At 51.4% G+C, this 16,951-nt stretch overlaps 1 long non-coding RNA gene across 1 annotated transcript in view; it reads left to right on the top strand.

Annotated features, from left to right (window-relative positions):
• Positions 1-16,951, top strand: part of LOC113604643 (uncharacterized) — a 32,609-nt gene that overhangs the window by 5,045 nt on the left and 10,613 nt on the right. Inside the window, exon 3 of the long non-coding RNA XR_008289221.1 lies at positions 12,765-12,890. This is a non-coding gene — a long non-coding RNA (uncharacterized LOC113604643). The remainder of the gene's footprint in view (positions 1-12,764; positions 12,891-16,951) is intronic.

The raw sequence follows: 16,951 nt of genomic DNA, 5'->3' as shown, positions 1-16,951 counted from the left end.
GTTTCCTCCCAGACCCTGAAAGAACATTGCCTTCATGGTTGGCCCCAGACGAGCTGTCTCAGTTACTCTGGAAAGGCCATCTAAACATTGGCGATTCTGCTGAGTTTTTCTTTCCACCTTTCCCCACCCCCCCTTCCCCTGGCCTGGCCTCCAGCCTCTCTTCCATATTCCCTGCCCCACAGTGTCCTCAGGGGAACCCAGCCCTCTATTCCCACTACAACCCACCTCCCACCCACCCTTACCACCAGCCTCTTGTCTCTTATCAGATGACAAGCCACAGCTGTTTTCCTCAGGCATCTGTCTGAGGCTCTTGGCAGAGGGAACCAGAGGGCGGTTCAGCTGCAGGTTCCAGGAAGGGATTTGGTGTCTCACAACGTGGAGGGTTCCATCTAGAGTACCCTCAGACCCAACTGGACATTGCTGGTGGGACTGTAAAATGCCAGTGAGACCCGGCAATTAATCCCACACCTAACTATGTACCCCAAGGAAGTGAAAACAAGGACTTAAACACATACTTGTACACAAATATTCATACAGCACGATTCACAATAGCCAAAAAGTGGAAACCGCCCAAATGTGTTTCGGTGGATGAATGGATAAACAAATTGTGGTAAATACATGCAGTGGAATATTACTCGACCATAAAAAAGGAATGGAGTACTGATACATGCTACGGTGTGGATGAGCTCAGTGAAAGAGGCCAGACACAAAAGTTCACATATTGTATGATTCCATCTACTTGAAATACCTGGGTGAGGCAAGTCCATAGAATGCAGATTGGTGGTTGCCAAAAGAGTTGGAAAGAGGAAATGGCAGAGCAGCTGCTTAATTGGTAGGAGGCTTCCTTTGGAGGTGATGAAAAGGTTCTCAAACCAAACAGAGGTGGTGGTTGTACAACGCTGAATTGAATTGAATTGTTCACTCGCTTTTAGAAAGTTAATTTTAGGCTACATTCAATTCACTGCAACTTAAAAGCCCCAGAGAAGGGCTCTAGTTGGTCTACTTTGGGTCAAGTGACCACCCTGGACGATCATTGAGGATTGGGAGTGAGATCTACGAAGATGGCCGGCCTCCTTGGAGTCACATGGTTGCAGTTGGGGGAAGTTACATTTCCTGAAGAGGTGAGAGACCAGGTGCTCTTCTGAGAAAATGAAACTTTAATAAATAAGAGAATCACCAAACGTCAGGGCTAAACGGGTTATCTAGAACTGCACCATCCATCCCTTTGGTGCCTACTAGTTAAGAATGGCTGTTTAGATTTAAATTGATTCCGTTTCTAAATGGCCCTAGCACCTTCCAAGAGCTAGCGGCTACCATATTGGACAACAAAGAGGTAGAACTCGTCCATCATTGCAGAAAGCTCCATTGGAGAGCACTAATGTAGAGATTGTAGAGTCCAACCCTTCATTTTGCAGGTGAGGGAAATGAGGCCTGGAGAGAGGAGGGGACTTAGATACATAGACACAGGCAGCGATTTAGGGCCATCTCCAGAACCGACACTCAGGCTTCTCGACTCCTTTTCTGACGATGTGCTGCCTCTATGTTGGCATTCAGTGTAGGGTGTTGTCTCTCCTCCGGGGGGCTCTCCGTTTCATGGGAGAGGAGGTACGCCCACAAGATGGGGCAACCCCTCCGATTCCGATCAAGGACGGCATTGAGAGTCTGCGGTGGGCCAGGCACCGGGTCACACCGGGAAAAGCAGTGTGTGCCACAGAGGAGATGATTGGCAAAAGGCCACAAGGGAGGTGGAGAAGGAGTTTTAAATTAGAAAGAAGCTCTAATGTCTTTCTGTTTATAAAAGCAACATGCTCGTCGCATGCAATTTAGAAAGCCTTGAAAAATATTAAGGAAAAATAAATATCACCATCATCTTCATGACTCAGAGATTGTCATGGTTAACATTTTTATATATATCCTTCTAGGCCTTTTTTTTCCTATGCATTTCCAATTATAGACACGTATATATGGATCAAAATGCATTTTATGCACTTTATTCTGCCTCCTGCTTTTTTCGCTTAATATATTTTGTACATTTTTAATGCAATCACATGTAGATTCATGACATTGTTTTAACATCTGTGAGAGATGAGTTTTGAATGGAAGGTTCTGCAAGGCTCCTCGGTGAAGCCGCGATGGACCAGGCCCTTGAAGGACCAGGAGGCAGACGGTGGCCAGGACATCCTCAGCGGGGGGAGCAGTGTGGATAAAAGTCGAGTTGGTGACGGCCCACTCTGCCCACTAGAAGCTGGCTGTCGACAGATGAGGGGGTTGAGGCCCAGCGTGGGGGAGGTAATGCTACCAAGTCCACATGTGAGGTGGTGTTAAGGGTGAGACTTGAGCCCAGGACCCCAGCCCTTCCCCAGGGCATCGGCCTCCACAAATTCCAGCCTAGAGTCCGCCCGTGGGCACTTGAGGTTCTCGTTCACTTTCATTGTCTTAACTGCAGATGACATCCCATCATGGACCATGCGGGGCCTCTGCTCCATGCACCCACAGGGAAATCGAGGCCCACCAAGAAAGAGCTATCTGGGTCACTGAGCTAGAGGATAACATTCGCTCTCGTGGACAGAGCCCTCACGCGTGTCAGGCCACGAGCTGGGGTGCTGGCCGCCACTCCACCTGGGGACTCTCTCCTCCCTTCCCGAGGGAGGGCTGTGCCTGCACCGCCCTGAGTCACAGCCGGCCTGCCTGCCTGCTGTGAGTCAGCAGCATTCCTGGGGGCTGAGAGCGTTGCAGCGGAAACACAGGCCCTGCCTTGTACCCCGGTGAGCCTGGCACATTCTCCAGTGAGGGAGACTAGACGTGAGAGAGTCAGCCAGATGAGTGGCCTCAGGTCATGGCCTGACAGCCTGGGAGCTGACCTGTAGGGGCCTCAGGGGTTCGGATGACTCAGAGAAACCCCAGCTGCCTCCTACTGCCTGGGAGCTGGACGTTGACCCTACATGCTCTCTCTGAAGGAACCTGGGGCGGACGGCACCAGCAGCTGCCCTGGCTGGGAGAGGCTACGGGGAGACAGGGAGAAGGTTCTCTCTCCAGCCAGATTTGGGCAAGTCATTTCCCACCTCTGTGTGCAGGAGAGGATGTTAAGAGCACAGGCTTTGCCATGAGGCAAACTTGGGTTGAGATTGGGGCCCCATACCCTGCAGCACATGTGTCCGTGGCCCATTACTTAAGCCCACAGGGCCGCAGCAGGACCCAGTGAGATAATGTAGGCGATGCACATAGCACAGTGCAGGACACAGAGACAACGCTTACGAATTGGTAGCTATTGGGAGACAAACCATAAGAGACTCTTAAGCACAGAGAACAAACTGAAGGTTGCTGGAGGGGTGCTGGGTGGGGAAATTAGCTAAATGGGTGATGGGCATTAAGGAGGGCACTTGTTGGGAGGAGCACTGGCTGTTATATGTAAGTGATGCATCACTAACTTCTACTCCTGAAATCATTATTACACTATATGTTAGCTAACTTGGATTAAAAAAAAAAAGAATTGGTAGCTATTATTAAGATAGTAAATATCATCCAGGGTCTTTTCTGGCACTCCCCTTTTATGCATTCACCCATTCACTCATTCATTCATTTAACCGGTATTTACTGAGTGCCTCCCAGGCAGGGACAGAGCTTGGAACGGGGCTTTCCGGGAACTGGAGGCCACTCAATAGCTCACGTTCATGGGTAAGGCCTTGGCTGAGCCAAGAAAATACAGATGTTGACAGTCACAGTCTCTGCATCATGGAACGTACATTCTAGTGGAGACAAGCGAGACCATAAAAAGCTAAATGGCCAATAAGAAAGAAAATTACAGATACATGGTCGAGGGTGACGGGATGGGCCACTTGGATGGAGGGGCCAGGCAGCCTCTCTAAGGGGGTGATGTTTACGCTGAGACGTGAGGGAGGAGCTGAGAAGAAGCCAGCCTTGTGAGGAGGCAGGAGGAGGGCCTCTGTGCCAGGGTGAGGACCAGGGCAAGGACCAGTGCCAGGAGAAAGTCTGCTAGGGAAGGCAGAGCGAGGAGCTGCACGGGCTGTGCAGAGAAGGGGAGCGGCTTGACGTGAGGACAGGAAGCGTCAGGGTCTTTCAAGTCAGGTGCAAACAGGTTGCCTTTCTAAATGCGGTTCCATGCCTCCGTAGGCTGGAGTTCCAGGCCACGACCCCGCAACGCCTGACTCAGATCTGAGCTGGCGAGAGCTTGGCCACTTACCCAAGGGGCATCCTGTGTCCTGTTCGGGCTGCTGTGACTCTCAACCTTCCCAGCAGCAGGGCCCTTGGAGGTGAGCCCCCCCTCAAGCAGGGAGACCAGAGCAAAGCCACTGGGAGGCTATTTCTGGTGGAGGGTCGGCCCTCCAGCTGCCTTCCAGGAGGAATGCTGCCGGAATAGTTGTTCCTGGGGAGTGCAGAGTTCACCCCTACCCCAGATACAAGGAGCCTTTTCTCACCCAGGCCCCTGGGGGTGAGGCCTTCCGGGGCTGGAGGTCACCCGACTTCTGCTGTTTACAGGAAAGACCTTTGCTGAGCAGAGAAAACACAGCTGTCAGCCAGAGGCCCAGCATAATACCTGAAGGGAAGGACCTGGACGGGGGAGGGGAGGGAACTGCCAGGCTCTCTGGGTCCTCTCCCTGCCTCCCTAAGTTCAGTCACCCTGACATTCAGGGACCTGCATCTTCCTTGACCATGCTAAACAGGAATGACAGGTTCCCATACCATAGATCATCCCCTGAGCCCACTTCAGAGACAGGGACACTGAGGCCAGTGAGGGGAGAAGGCCACCCAGCTAGATAATAATAACTGCTGACATTGAGAACTTGTTATGGGTCAGGCAGTATGGTAAGAGCTTGACCAACATTTCACGACAATCCCGCGATGTGGTCACCCATGTTAGAGCCATTTTCCAGATAGGGAAACTGTGAGGCTTAGAGAGGTTCCCTTACATGCCCGAGGTCAAGGAACTACTAAGTGGAAGAATCCAGATTTGAACCAAAGCCTTCTGACTCAAAAGTTCACTCTAGTATTTTTTGTTGTGTTTTTTAAAAAAATTTTTTTAAACGTTTATTTATTTTTGAGAGAGAGAGAGAGACACAGCATAAGCGGGGGAGGGACAGAGAGAGGGAGATACAGAATCTGAAGCAGTCTCCAGGCTCCGAGCTGTCAGCACAGAGCCCGACGCGGGGCTCGAACCCACGAACTGCGAGATCATGACCTGAGCCGAAGTCAGACACCCAACCGACTGAGCCACCCAGGCGCCCGCCCCTGTTGTGTTTTATTTAAATTAATTTTTTTCTCAAAGGAAACTTCTTATTACTGCTACTAATGGAAAATGCATGCTGGACAAAGGCAAAGATGCATGCCACAAAAGCCAAATAATATTAGTACATTCTAACTGAAGTCTGAAAATGCTGTTGTTGTTCACAGACCGGAACCCGAGAGGTGTTCACAGTTGATGAGAGAGATCAACACAGGTTGGAAAGGGGTTGGTGAAACGCTGGTACTGAAGGGGGCTTTCTCCTTGAAAGAATCTCAAAGCTAAAAGGAGATGGTGTGATGGTGTGCGTACCTTGTCCTTCAGTGCACCTTAGCTCTGTGGTTCTCATTAGTGCTGTCCACCGAGCATTCCTGGGTTTCTGCCTCCCGGCCTGGGGAAGGATGACACCACCTGGTCCCTTTGTGGTGGTAGGACCACATGACCAGTGCCGGTTCTGAATTGCACCATGTTATGAGCTGGAGCATGTCACCGCTGGGGGGGGGGGGGGGGGAGGCCCTCCAACACCCTCTTTTCCAGAGTGAGGGTCCCTGAGTGAGAAGGAGACATAGTGAATATATCACAGGAGTGAGAACTAAGCCTGGATGTAACAAGCCATTAAGACTTTTAGGTGTTGGGGCACCTGGGTGGCGCAGTCGGTTAAGCGTCTGACTTCAGCCAGGTCACGATCTCGATCTCGCGGTCCGTGAGTTCGAGCCCCGCGTCAGGCTCTGGGCTGATGGCTCGGAGCCTGGAGCCTGCTTCCGATTCTGTGTCTCCCTCTCTCTGCCCCTCCCCCGTTCATGCTCTGTCTCTCTCTGTCCCAAAAATGAATAAATGTTGAAAAAAAAAATTTTTTAAAAGACTTTCAGGTGTTGATTTACCGCAGCGTAATCTAAGTATTCTGACTCATATGGCATACCATCCAGAATCATGCTGAAGACGCAATCCCTTCCCAGAGCCCACAGCCTGATCTACTGTCCCGTGCGGACACTGACCAAGTCCAAGCCTTCATGTTCCTGTAGAAGCCATGGCTCCTTCCCTGAGTTCCCTGCCTTGGAAAACTATTTCCCCAAAGTGCCCTTGACTCTTCCGCTCCTGGGGCTTAGCTTATGCATCTCTCTCTGGCAGGGATGATAAACGCCTCCATGTTTGCCAAAACCAGCATCATGGTAGAGATATACCGCCTGCGTTTGGATCTGGGCTCTGCTTATTACTAGCTGTGTGGTCCTAGATTCGTTACTTCGCCTCTCTAGAATGGACTAAAAGGAGTATTAAAGTACTCAAGTGGAGATAGCAATAGTATGGTACTACTCTCAGAGCCATTGGGAGGATTCAGTGTGTGACTATCTGTAAAGCAATAGAACAGTGCCCGGCGCATAGTAAGATATTTACAAGCATTAAACTATCAGCATGATCCTTGCTTACTGAAATCCTGCCTTGGCCTTGCTTCTGGCCTGTGCATTGAAGATCAGGGACGCTTCCCCTTATTTTGAGGGTCACTTTGCATACTAGGTAGAAAGATGAGACATCAAGTGTATTAGTTTGCCAGGGCTCCCGTAACAAAGTACCCCAAACTGGCTGGGTTAAAACAACAGAAATGTATTCTGTCACAGTTCTGGAGGCTAGATGTCTAAAATCAGGTGTCAGCAGGGTCATGCTCCCTCTGAGACGCCGGGCAGAATCCTGCCTTGTCTCTTCCTAGCTTCTGGTGGTGGCCGTCGATCCTTGCCTTGACATTCCTTGGCTCGCCCCCAATTTCTGCCTCTGTCGCGTCGTGGGGTCTTCTCCTTGAGTGTCCATATCTTCGCATGGCATTCTTCCCTTCTAATAAGGACAAAGTCGTATTGGATTAGTGCCCCATTCCCATCCAGGAAGACTTCAGCTGCAAGACTCTATTTCCAAATAAGGTCACATTCACAGGTGCTGGTGTCAGGACGGCAACAAAGTATCTTTCCAGGGGAACACAGTTCAACCCCAACGCCAGGAGGCAGACGGCATGGCCCTTGGGCCTCTGGTTTTCCCTTGAGGGTGGAAGAAACTGAGAGGCACAAGGTTGAGCAGGAACTCTGGTCCTGGTACTGGGACACCTGGGCTCTGCCATCAGCACCCAAGGCGACCTCGGGCACTCCCCTTTTCTAGGCCATGTTATCCTTCATGTTAAGATGGAGAAAAGGACGCCCCCACCCCCTACCAGGTTCTTATGAGACCCAAACGAGGCAGGGGGTGGGAAGGGCCTCTGCAGCCTGAAACCCGAGGCACAGATGCGGAGACTGGCTCTCAGCCTTTGACCTCTCTCTCATCGTCTCACATGAGCTGTTCAGCATTCCTGAAATGGTAGTTTTTCCAACAACGTTGCCAATTAAGCAGGCTGGGCCCTCAACCCCTCCCCCTCCAGTCCCAGAGTTCTCTCATGAACTCTTCCTTTCTCCTGGTTTCCTTAGCTCAGTTACTTGGCTCTGAAACTTTTCCTGCCTTCTCTCTCACGTGGGGAGAAGGTTGCTACCACATGTGGTTGTCGCGAGGATTAAATTTGGAGGCAATGCAGTTAAGTCAGCACAGTGCCTGACACACGGCAAACTTGAATAAACATCCATTAATACTGATTTGCTCATCACCACAAGGAAACAGCCTCCGCAACATAGAGACGCAAAATGCGTTGCGGCCATCGCGTCTCCCTTTAGCTGGTGGGCCTCTGTTGATGCCTTCCTCCTGCAGGCTTGGATTCATTGGGCCCCTCTTGAGGGCCGTGCAAGGCTTCAGAAAGGACGGGCCCGGTTTGTTGGGAGACCGCACTGGTTCTGCTCACTGTGTGGCCTGGGAATGGCCCCTCTCTCTCAGGCCCTCAGTCTCGTCATGTGCATAATGAGAGTATTAACCTGGGCAATCTCTGGGAGGCCCCAAGGAGCTCTCTGTGTGTCGCGTGACTCTAGCCTGCTGGGGTCCCGTAGGGACTTCTGGCCCCCGACCTAGAGGGGCTGAGGGAAGGCGCAGTGGCGGGAACTCAGATAAAGGCCAGGACTCCTGGTCCTGCCCCTGTGTGGGCAAATCCTTTCCCTCTCTGAGGCTCTTTCCTCCATCCCAAAAGAGGCTGGGCAGGATGAAAGGCCTTGCAGTCTGCTTTTCCACAGTTCAACAGCCAGCCCCGCTTTGGAACATGTCGGGGTCGTCTTCACCTGGCCTTAATGCCCACCCAAGAATACGAGCCCTATACCAACAGGGACCTTCTCTGTCTTGTTCAACACAGCACTCCAGGGCCTAACATAGGACTGGGTGCATAGCAGGTGCTCGATGTACTGTGGAAGGAAGAGAGGGAAAGAGAGAAGGAAAGGAAGGAGGGAGGCAAGGATGGAACAAAGGAAGGAAAAAAGGAAACATTACCTACATCTATGAATTTAGCCAAGATCACCTAAAATGCCTTTTCTTTTCTCACCATTGCTATTGCTAAGTGATGTCTTTTTGTATATATCTACTCAACCAATATTTATTGCCAGCTGGCTCTGCCCCAGGCATGGAGCTGAGCCCAGGGGATATGGAGGCCATCTCCTCTGGGTCTTACATTCTCCAAGGAAGAGACAGTTAACATTTTACCCAAACAAGAAACTAGGCTTACGGTCAGTGCAGTGAAGGAGAACAGGGGCACTAAGTGACACTGGAAAGGGTCACAGGCTGAGGGCCAGGGAGGAGTTAGGGAAGGCTTCTCTGAGGAAGAGACACGGAGCCCAAGTGGTCAGTCAGGGGAGGGGGAGGGAGGCTGGCTCCCTGGAGTGGACCGTGGCAGCCCCCGGGGCCTGGCCTGCTTTCCCAGGAACCCTTGCTCCCTAGCTGCCCAGTAAGACACCCTCTTCCAACCAAGCCAGGACCTCTCTCCTGTCTCTACAGCCTGGGATAACAGATCCTTGCTCTCGGAGCTGTCCCTGCCTTGCCGTGGGCTCCACTGCCTGACCTCTCCACGGGGCAGTCCCTCCCCGCCTCTCTTTGACACATGCTGGGGACAGGCCCTGAACACATTCCCCTACCTCTGCCCTGCTGCAGCTTACAGACCACCTCCCTCCCCTCCTGCCTTACCCCTGTGTCTCCCCTCTGACTCCCCTTCCCCTGTGGCTGGGGCACAATCCCTGAGGGTTTCCCCCCTGAGTCAGGGCCTGGCTGACCCCCAGGTGGTGTTGGAGGATGTCCCAGGAGGCCACCGTCTAGGCAGGCTCCATTTAACAACAACAACAATGACGACAACAGTCATAGTAGCAACAATAACAACAAACACAACAATAATAGTAACAACAACAATAAAGTGCATCCCTCCGGCACTTGTCTTAGTAGGTGGTTGAGCAGGGCCTTTGAGACAGGGCAGTGACACAAAGCCCTCTGTGTCTTTCAGAAGAGCAGGGCCTGTCCGCTCCCCGCCCCCAGGTCAGGGCAGGGCTTGCTGGGGCCAGCGGGACAGAGGGGGGGTGCGGGGGGGGGGGGGGCCCGCTAAGGGCCTGCTCCTTTTCCAGGGAATCCACTGTGCTCCCCTCCTGAGGGAGTCAGGGGTAGGGTTAGGAAGTAATCAGAATCATGGATCTTTTCAAATATGGGCAAAACCTTGGAGACGAGAGTTAGATAGCTATCTTGCCCTCTAGACATTTCCATAAACAATAGTGCTTACCATCCAGCGTCAGGCACTGCTCTAAACAATGACACAACACGTGCATTGATGGCTTGATCCTCACAAAAACTGTTATCCCCATTTTACAGATGAGGAAACTGAGGCGGGGAGAGTTACATCCCCACAGCTACTAAGGGGATGTCCTGCCATGGAAGCCAGGAGGCTCCGAAGTCAAGCTCTTAAGCTCAGCTGATGAAATGTTTCACAGTCGCTAACACAGCCCTGCACACAGAATCACCCAGGCTCACCCCCGACCCCAACTTGGAACACACAAGGGCCAAGGGGCCTGTCATCACAGCCCACATACACCCCCAGCCCTTGTCCTCCAGACCAGGGGCCATTTTCACGGTGACAGGTCTGGATGCCTTTTAGAAGAAAAATACAATTTTCTTTTCCACTCAACAAGCCCGTGTTTCTCTCCCCTACCTCCAGCCCCAGTGTTTATGTCAGCAAGGAAATGGCCTTTGAAGTCCTCACTTCTTGAAAGCTGAGAGGGAAGGGAGGCACTACAAACATTTCAAAGCATGTCCACATTTTGGTTGGAACGTGGAATTTTTTTAAGGATTAATAACAGTTTTTGGAATCCACTGACCCTGCTGCTTTTTCAAGGCGAAAAAAATAACCCCTTGAATATCATAGCTGTCAGGGTCTGGCAGGGAGTGGGGGGAACCCCGCGAGGGCAGGGAGCAATGCCAAGGGTCTCCTTAAGCAGAACCAGGCAGAGTCTGATGAGGAACAGCCCGAAGTGTGGTCCAAGGGGGAGATTTCACTGTAGCAAAGGGAGAGTAAGAACAATCTAGTTGTTACCAAAGCTCCATTCACTCAGTTTAAAGAATTGTCTTTTGCTCAGGGGTTGTGATTTGTTTGATGTCAAAAAGTACTCCCTGGGGCACCCTGGGTGGCTCAGTCAGTTAAGCATCCAACTCTTGATCTCAGCTCAGTTCGTGATCTCACAGTTTGTGAGATCAAGCCCCGCATCGGGCTCCATGCTGACAGCACAGATCCTACTTGGGATTCTCTCGCTCTCGCTCTCTCTCTGTCCCTCCCCTGCTTATGCTCTCTCTCTTTCTCAAAATAAATAAACAAACTTAAAAAAAATGTGGGGGCACCTGGGTGGCTCAGTCAGTTAAGCGTCTGACTTCAGCTCAGGTCATGATGTCACCTCTCGTGAGTTGGAGTCCCATGTTGAGCTTTGTGCTGACAGCTCGGAGTCTGGAGCCTGCTTCAGATTCTGTGTCTCCCAGTCTTTCTTTCCCTCTCCTGCTCGTGCTATGTCTCTCTCTCTCTCTATGTCTCTCTCTCTCAAAAATAAATAAACATTAAAAAAAATATACTCCCTTTAAGGAAATCATCACTATATTAAACAATAGCCTTTTAAAAGTGTCTTTAGCAAAAGAAATAGTTACCAACCCTACTTTTGGTCTCCCAGTTTTTAATTTTTAAATCTTTTTGGAATGCGTCTGGTCTATGAAATACCAGGGCTGAGAGTACAGTTGGGGAGAAAGAAATCGCTGAACCTAAGCTCTCATAATCCAAAGTAGAAACTGGGGCCTTGTAAGACTCCACCAAAGTGCTGTAAGGTTCAGGGAAGGTCTCTCCAGATGCAGATCCTGGAAAAGGCTTCTTGGAGGAAGGGGCACTAGCTTAGACCAGGAAGAGCAGGGACCACTGGCCACCCAGGGCCAAGGCAGAGCTCCAGGGAGAGGGAAGGAAATGAACAAAACCACAGAGGAAGAAGCAGAATGGCCCTAGGGGGCACCTGCTTGCCCACAGCTCCCTCAAGCTGATCTCATGCACTTCTCATGACAACCCTGCAAGGAACATACTCCAGTTATCGCCGTCTGACACCCTAGGAAACAAAGTCATGGGCAGGGCCACACAGCGAGTGGAGGCAGAGCTGGGTGCTCACCCAGACCACCCTGGCACGACCAGCTAGAGTTTGCAAGCCCAGTGCACAGTGAACATGTTGGGCCCTGAGTTCAAACATTATTAAGAATTTCAGTGGGGCGCCTGGGTGGCTCAGTCAGTTAAGGGTCCGATTTCGGCTCAGGTCATGATCTCGCGGTCCGTGGGTTCGAGCCCCACGTCGGGCTCTGTGCTGACAGCTCAGAGCCTGGAGCCTGTTTCAGATTCTGTGTCTCCCTCTCTCTGACCCTCCCCCATTCATTCTCTGTCTCATAAATAAATAAATAAATAAATAAATAAATAAATAAACAAATAAATAAGAATTTCAATGGGGCATCTTGGTGGCTCAGTCAGTTAAGGGTCCGATTTCGGCTCAGGTCATGATCTCGCGGTTCGTGGGTTCGAGCCTCTCAGCGGGCTCTCTGCTGACAGCTCAGGGCCTGGAGCCTGCTTCAGACTCTATCTCCCTCTCTCTCTTTCCCTCCCCCGCTCACACTTTGTCATTCTCCTTCTCAAAAATAAACATTAAAAAAAAAATGTCAAAATGGTGACAGCAGAACATTCAGCCAAGCCTAGGGCCCTCCTAAGTGCAGGGTCCAGTGTGACTGCATGGGTCACACACCCAGGACATGAGCCCTGCCACCTGTCCCAGAAGTCCAGCTCTTTATACGCTGCTGGCTGATGGAAGTGTTACATGAAACAGAACCAAAATCTGCAATATACCACATTGTTCCTCGACGGCTATGTTTGGGGGGTTTCGGATCACAGGTGAATTTTCTCTACGTTTCTATATAACTTACTTTTTAATACAAATACGAATTTCTTTAAAAGATAAATGAAGACGGTGCTTTGACTCTTCATTTTGGTGGTTCTTCCTGCAGAACAGGAAGAATTACGGAGTTTCCTGGCCACTCTCTGGGCTTCCCTTTCAGCACCACTCTGCTCCTCATTGTCTGTCATTCCCTCTGACTGCAGACCCCTAACCACCCCCTGTCAGGGCCCCAGCCTGGCCCCGGCCTGTGGATGACTGTCAGGACTGGAGTGTGCTGTGATAAACCAGAGCACGTGCACCAATGGAGAGACCACTGCCTGGGAGAGAAGGTAGGTCAACTTCCTGCTCTGCCACGAATGTACTGTGTGACCTTAGGCAAGCCCCTTTCCCTCTCTGGGCCTGATGTCACAGTAAAGCCCTTTCATACAGAGCGGCTTGCAGCTCAATCACTGCAATGGTCAAGGAGGCAAGGCCACCCCACCCTTTCTTGAATGCCCTCCGTCTCCAGAGAGCATAGTGGGAGTGAAGCAGGACAGCCTGGGGAAGAGGCAGTGTGGTATACTGGGCAGCACGCTGGGCCCGCCATCGGGAATTCTAAGTTGGAGACTCTCGCGGTGGGTACTATCTGGCCCTCTTGGGACCTCTGTCCTCTCTGTTCCAAACTCTCCATGGCTTCCAACTGTACCCAGAATAAACCCCAAACTCCTTACCATGGCCCTACGTGACCCATCTTGCCAGCCTCATCTGCTTGCATCTCTGCCCCTTGTTCAGAGGCCAGGCTAGCCACCCCCACCCCCCATGCTAGCCTCCTGCCTTCCCTCCAAGCTCATTCGCCCTCAGGACCTTTGCACTGGCTGTTCCCTCTGCCTCGAACTCTCTTCCCCAGACCTTCCCGTAGCTGTCTCCTTCTTGCATTTGGAGCCCCAGCAGCAATGTCACTCCTCAGAGAGGTTTCCCCAACCCTGAGAACCATCCAGCGAGCCCACGTCTGCGTCTTCACAGTCCTCCCAATCGTCTGAACATTTCTTGTTTGTGTGCTTTATTGTCTGTGTGTCTCCCCTTTCCCTGTCTGTGATAGTCAGCAATCGGGCCAGCTGGGACCTTCTGTCTGGTTCCCTACAGTGGCCTCAATGCTTCCATTTGATGAAAGAGTGGAGGACTGACTAGCAGGGACTTCAATTTGCCTATCAATGCAGTGGGAGGGTGGGTGTTGCTCAGCTCTGGTCACAGATGCCTTTTCAAATATAACACAATTTAGGGATCCTTTCCCTGAGAAAGCACCTACACACAACATTTTGCATCAGGTTTGGAGAGGGTGTCCCCAGCCCCTTTGAGGCCTACCCCAGAGACTCCCCGATCTTGCTCTGAGGTTTTCTGATTTGGGAACAGAAAACAATGAAGATCAAATGGCTGTTCCTTTGGTCGCAAAAGGTGCTCAGAATTCGGCACTCCCCTTTCATGCACTTTGCATTTCCTCATTTGGAGGCAAGGGTGCCCCTTGGTGCGCCCCCTCACTGCTGTCCCTAACGCAGCAGACCCCTCATAGTCTGGGCTCATTATTCTTACTCCTTGCTTGGCCACCCTGGTTCCTTCTGGCCCTCTCCCCTCCTCTTCCTGCCTCTGGGATCTTAAGACAGCAAACTCAGGCCCCCTGGAGAAATGGTCTCCCTTAACACCAACGTAGTCCCCGTCTACAAAACCTTTCAACTTCATAAACTCGTAACTGCAGAAATCTGTCCAAACATTCCGGGGCAGTTGTAACTATTGGTGTTGGCTTGCGGACCTGAGCCCAGCCGCCAGGGCTTTAATGAGGAAATACTTAACAGTCCCAGCCCAAGGTAACGGCCAGGGAGGGCGGGGAGCCCACTGACGGGCACCAAGGAGCCATGAGCTGGCCTCCACCGCAGAGTGGATAAGACGGGCTATGGAGCATTTTTCTCAGAAAAAGTGAAATTGACTTAATCCTTTCGCCCTTTGCGGGTGTGGGCGGAAGAGGCTGAAGATGGGTCAGGACAGCTGTCAAAAGCAAGAGCTTGGCCAGGGCTGAACTTTTGAGTTCACCGCTCTCAAGCCCTGTAGCCAGACAGATGAAAAAGGCGCTTTCTCCCTCCCAGGCTCGGTGCGCTGGCTTTTCCATGATTAATGCGGAGAGAATGGCTTCGACGCTTCGCAGGGCCGGCCGGGGCCGCGGGAGGAGAAATGGCCCTTTTCCCCTCCTCCTCAGGCGCCTGTCTGGAGGACAGTGGGCCAGGAAGGGTCAGCCGTGTTGGTGGGGTCAGTGGCAAGGTTGCCTGAAATTTGCACAGGAATCCACATCGCTGAACTCCCAGGGCCCCTGGCTCCCTCAGGAAGCTGCTGCCACCCCAGCCGGGCAACTACAGAGAAGCAACCGCCCCCCGTGGTATTTCCCCTCCCACAAGCCACATGAAACGGCTCTTGGGGGAGACGGAGAGAGAGCACACTTCAGAAGTGGGTGTGAAAATTTGAGCCTGGTGGATGAGGTGCCCTCCACGAGAAGGGGGCAGCTCTGTGGCCTTGGAGGCTAGTCTGGAGGAGTTCCCTCAGGTCTGGTCTTTGGGAAAAAGGGCACATTGGCTATGTGGTGGGGGCAAACCGCTGCCCCGCCGCACCCCTGCCAGAGGTCCCCTCTCCCTACAGAGTACGGACAGGGCCACACTCTGCACCCATGGCTAGTGGACAATTCTAAAAGTCGGGTACCTGGAGGTACCGAGTCAGAGTAGTGTACCTGACTACCCCACATGGCCCAGCCTGTCACCATACCCTGGGGCTTCGATTTTTCAGGGCGGTTGGCCCTGGGCCAAGGGAATCCTATAAATTCCAGGTACATGCAGAAATAAAGGTCATGCTCCTAGGAGCCAAGGGATAGGGTCTTTCCCAAGAGAGTGATGGATTTCTTCTCCCTTCATTACATCAACAGCCCATAAGACCTTGCCTTACCTAGTGTCCTGTACCCCACTGACATTCTCCAAGAAACCCCCGGGATGGAGCCTTATTCTCCTGACAGATAAGACCCTGGGAACTATGCTTGAAGCCCCGGGGGGTTAGGAAAAGCACTGGTTAATTTCCTGACTGCTAGATGAAAGAAGAAACTGAGGATCCAGAAAAAAAGCTGAACTCGAATCACAAAGTGTATTTTCCCTTGGAGGTCGAGGGAATCAGCAACAGGCTGATGTTGCAGGTGGGACCCCTCCAGCTCAGAGAAGGGAGAAGACTGAATGTGCCTCCCGACTCCCCCAGTCCCAACACACATGCCACAACACTGCATGATTCCCCCTGCCCAGGCCCCCTGAGCACGGCCTCCCCTTCTCTTCCTCTGCTCCCGTCTCTGGAGAGGGCCCAGCAGGCCCAGCCTCTGCAGAAGCTCCCCCAGCTCCCCGCAGGGGCTGGGCCTGAGTCAGAGTCTCAAGGACCTCATCAGAGCTGGGGGGGTGGAGGCGCTCGCAGGCAAGAAGGCAACAGACGCAGGGACGGGAGTCGTGAAAGCTGATTTCAGTCCTCGTTCTCCGCGAGAAAGCCGTGTGACTTTGAGGGGGCGCTTTTTCAAATATCCCTGATACTTGAAGAACCCATTATGCTTGACAAGGCTCTCTCACATATGTTATTTCATTCTACCCTTAATCTCTCGGGGCCTCAGCGTCCTCGCGTCAAAATGAGGGGATCGAACCTTCAAGGCACGCTTGGTATCCACGTGCTGGTAGTTTGTGAGAGACCATGTTTTATGGTATTAGGGATATTTTATTGTTCGTTTTAGGACATATGGTGCTGAGATGCTGCATTCTGGGGTTCTAGAATCTTTGGCTTCTGCAATTCAATGGCCTTTGGTTCTGAGAATATGTGACTTTTTTGTTCCATGGTTGCAAATGTCAATGTTTCCCAAATTTCTGTCGTATGAGAACCACCTTTACCGCCGCGGCTATGTCTGCACACACCACCTGTATTATTGTTCATTTAGTATTTTTCTTTAAATAGACTCTTTTTCACTTAAATAAATGTCTTTAAAATGGAAACTTTATATCACTACTGCAAATGGAAAACCAGTCTCACCTGCCATAAATAGGACCTAAAAGTAAAAATAAATACAATAAAAACAATGTTATTAAATTCTAACTAGATACTGTTGCCCTGCCAAAGGCTCAGAGCCCAGGGCCTGCTCTTAAAAAAAAAATTTTTTTTTAGCACACATGCACACACACACACACACACACACACACACACACACACTGGCAAGGCTTGGAGAGGTAGTAAAGACATGTTAGCATAAAATTAAAACAGTATAATGAGAAGAACTGAAAATATCACTGAACTTTTCATTTCCTTCTCCGTAAGTGATTCTGTGTTCACTGTTGTCCCTGGACACCACCCACATTCA

Source organism: Acinonyx jubatus, chromosome A1 (assembly GCF_027475565.1).
Source record: "Acinonyx jubatus isolate Ajub_Pintada_27869175 chromosome A1, VMU_Ajub_asm_v1.0, whole genome shotgun sequence".
Classification (NCBI taxonomy): Eukaryota; Metazoa; Chordata; class Mammalia; order Carnivora; family Felidae; genus Acinonyx; species Acinonyx jubatus.
Note: the sequence above shows the minus strand (reverse complement) of the source record. Positions and strands in the feature narration are given on the sequence as shown.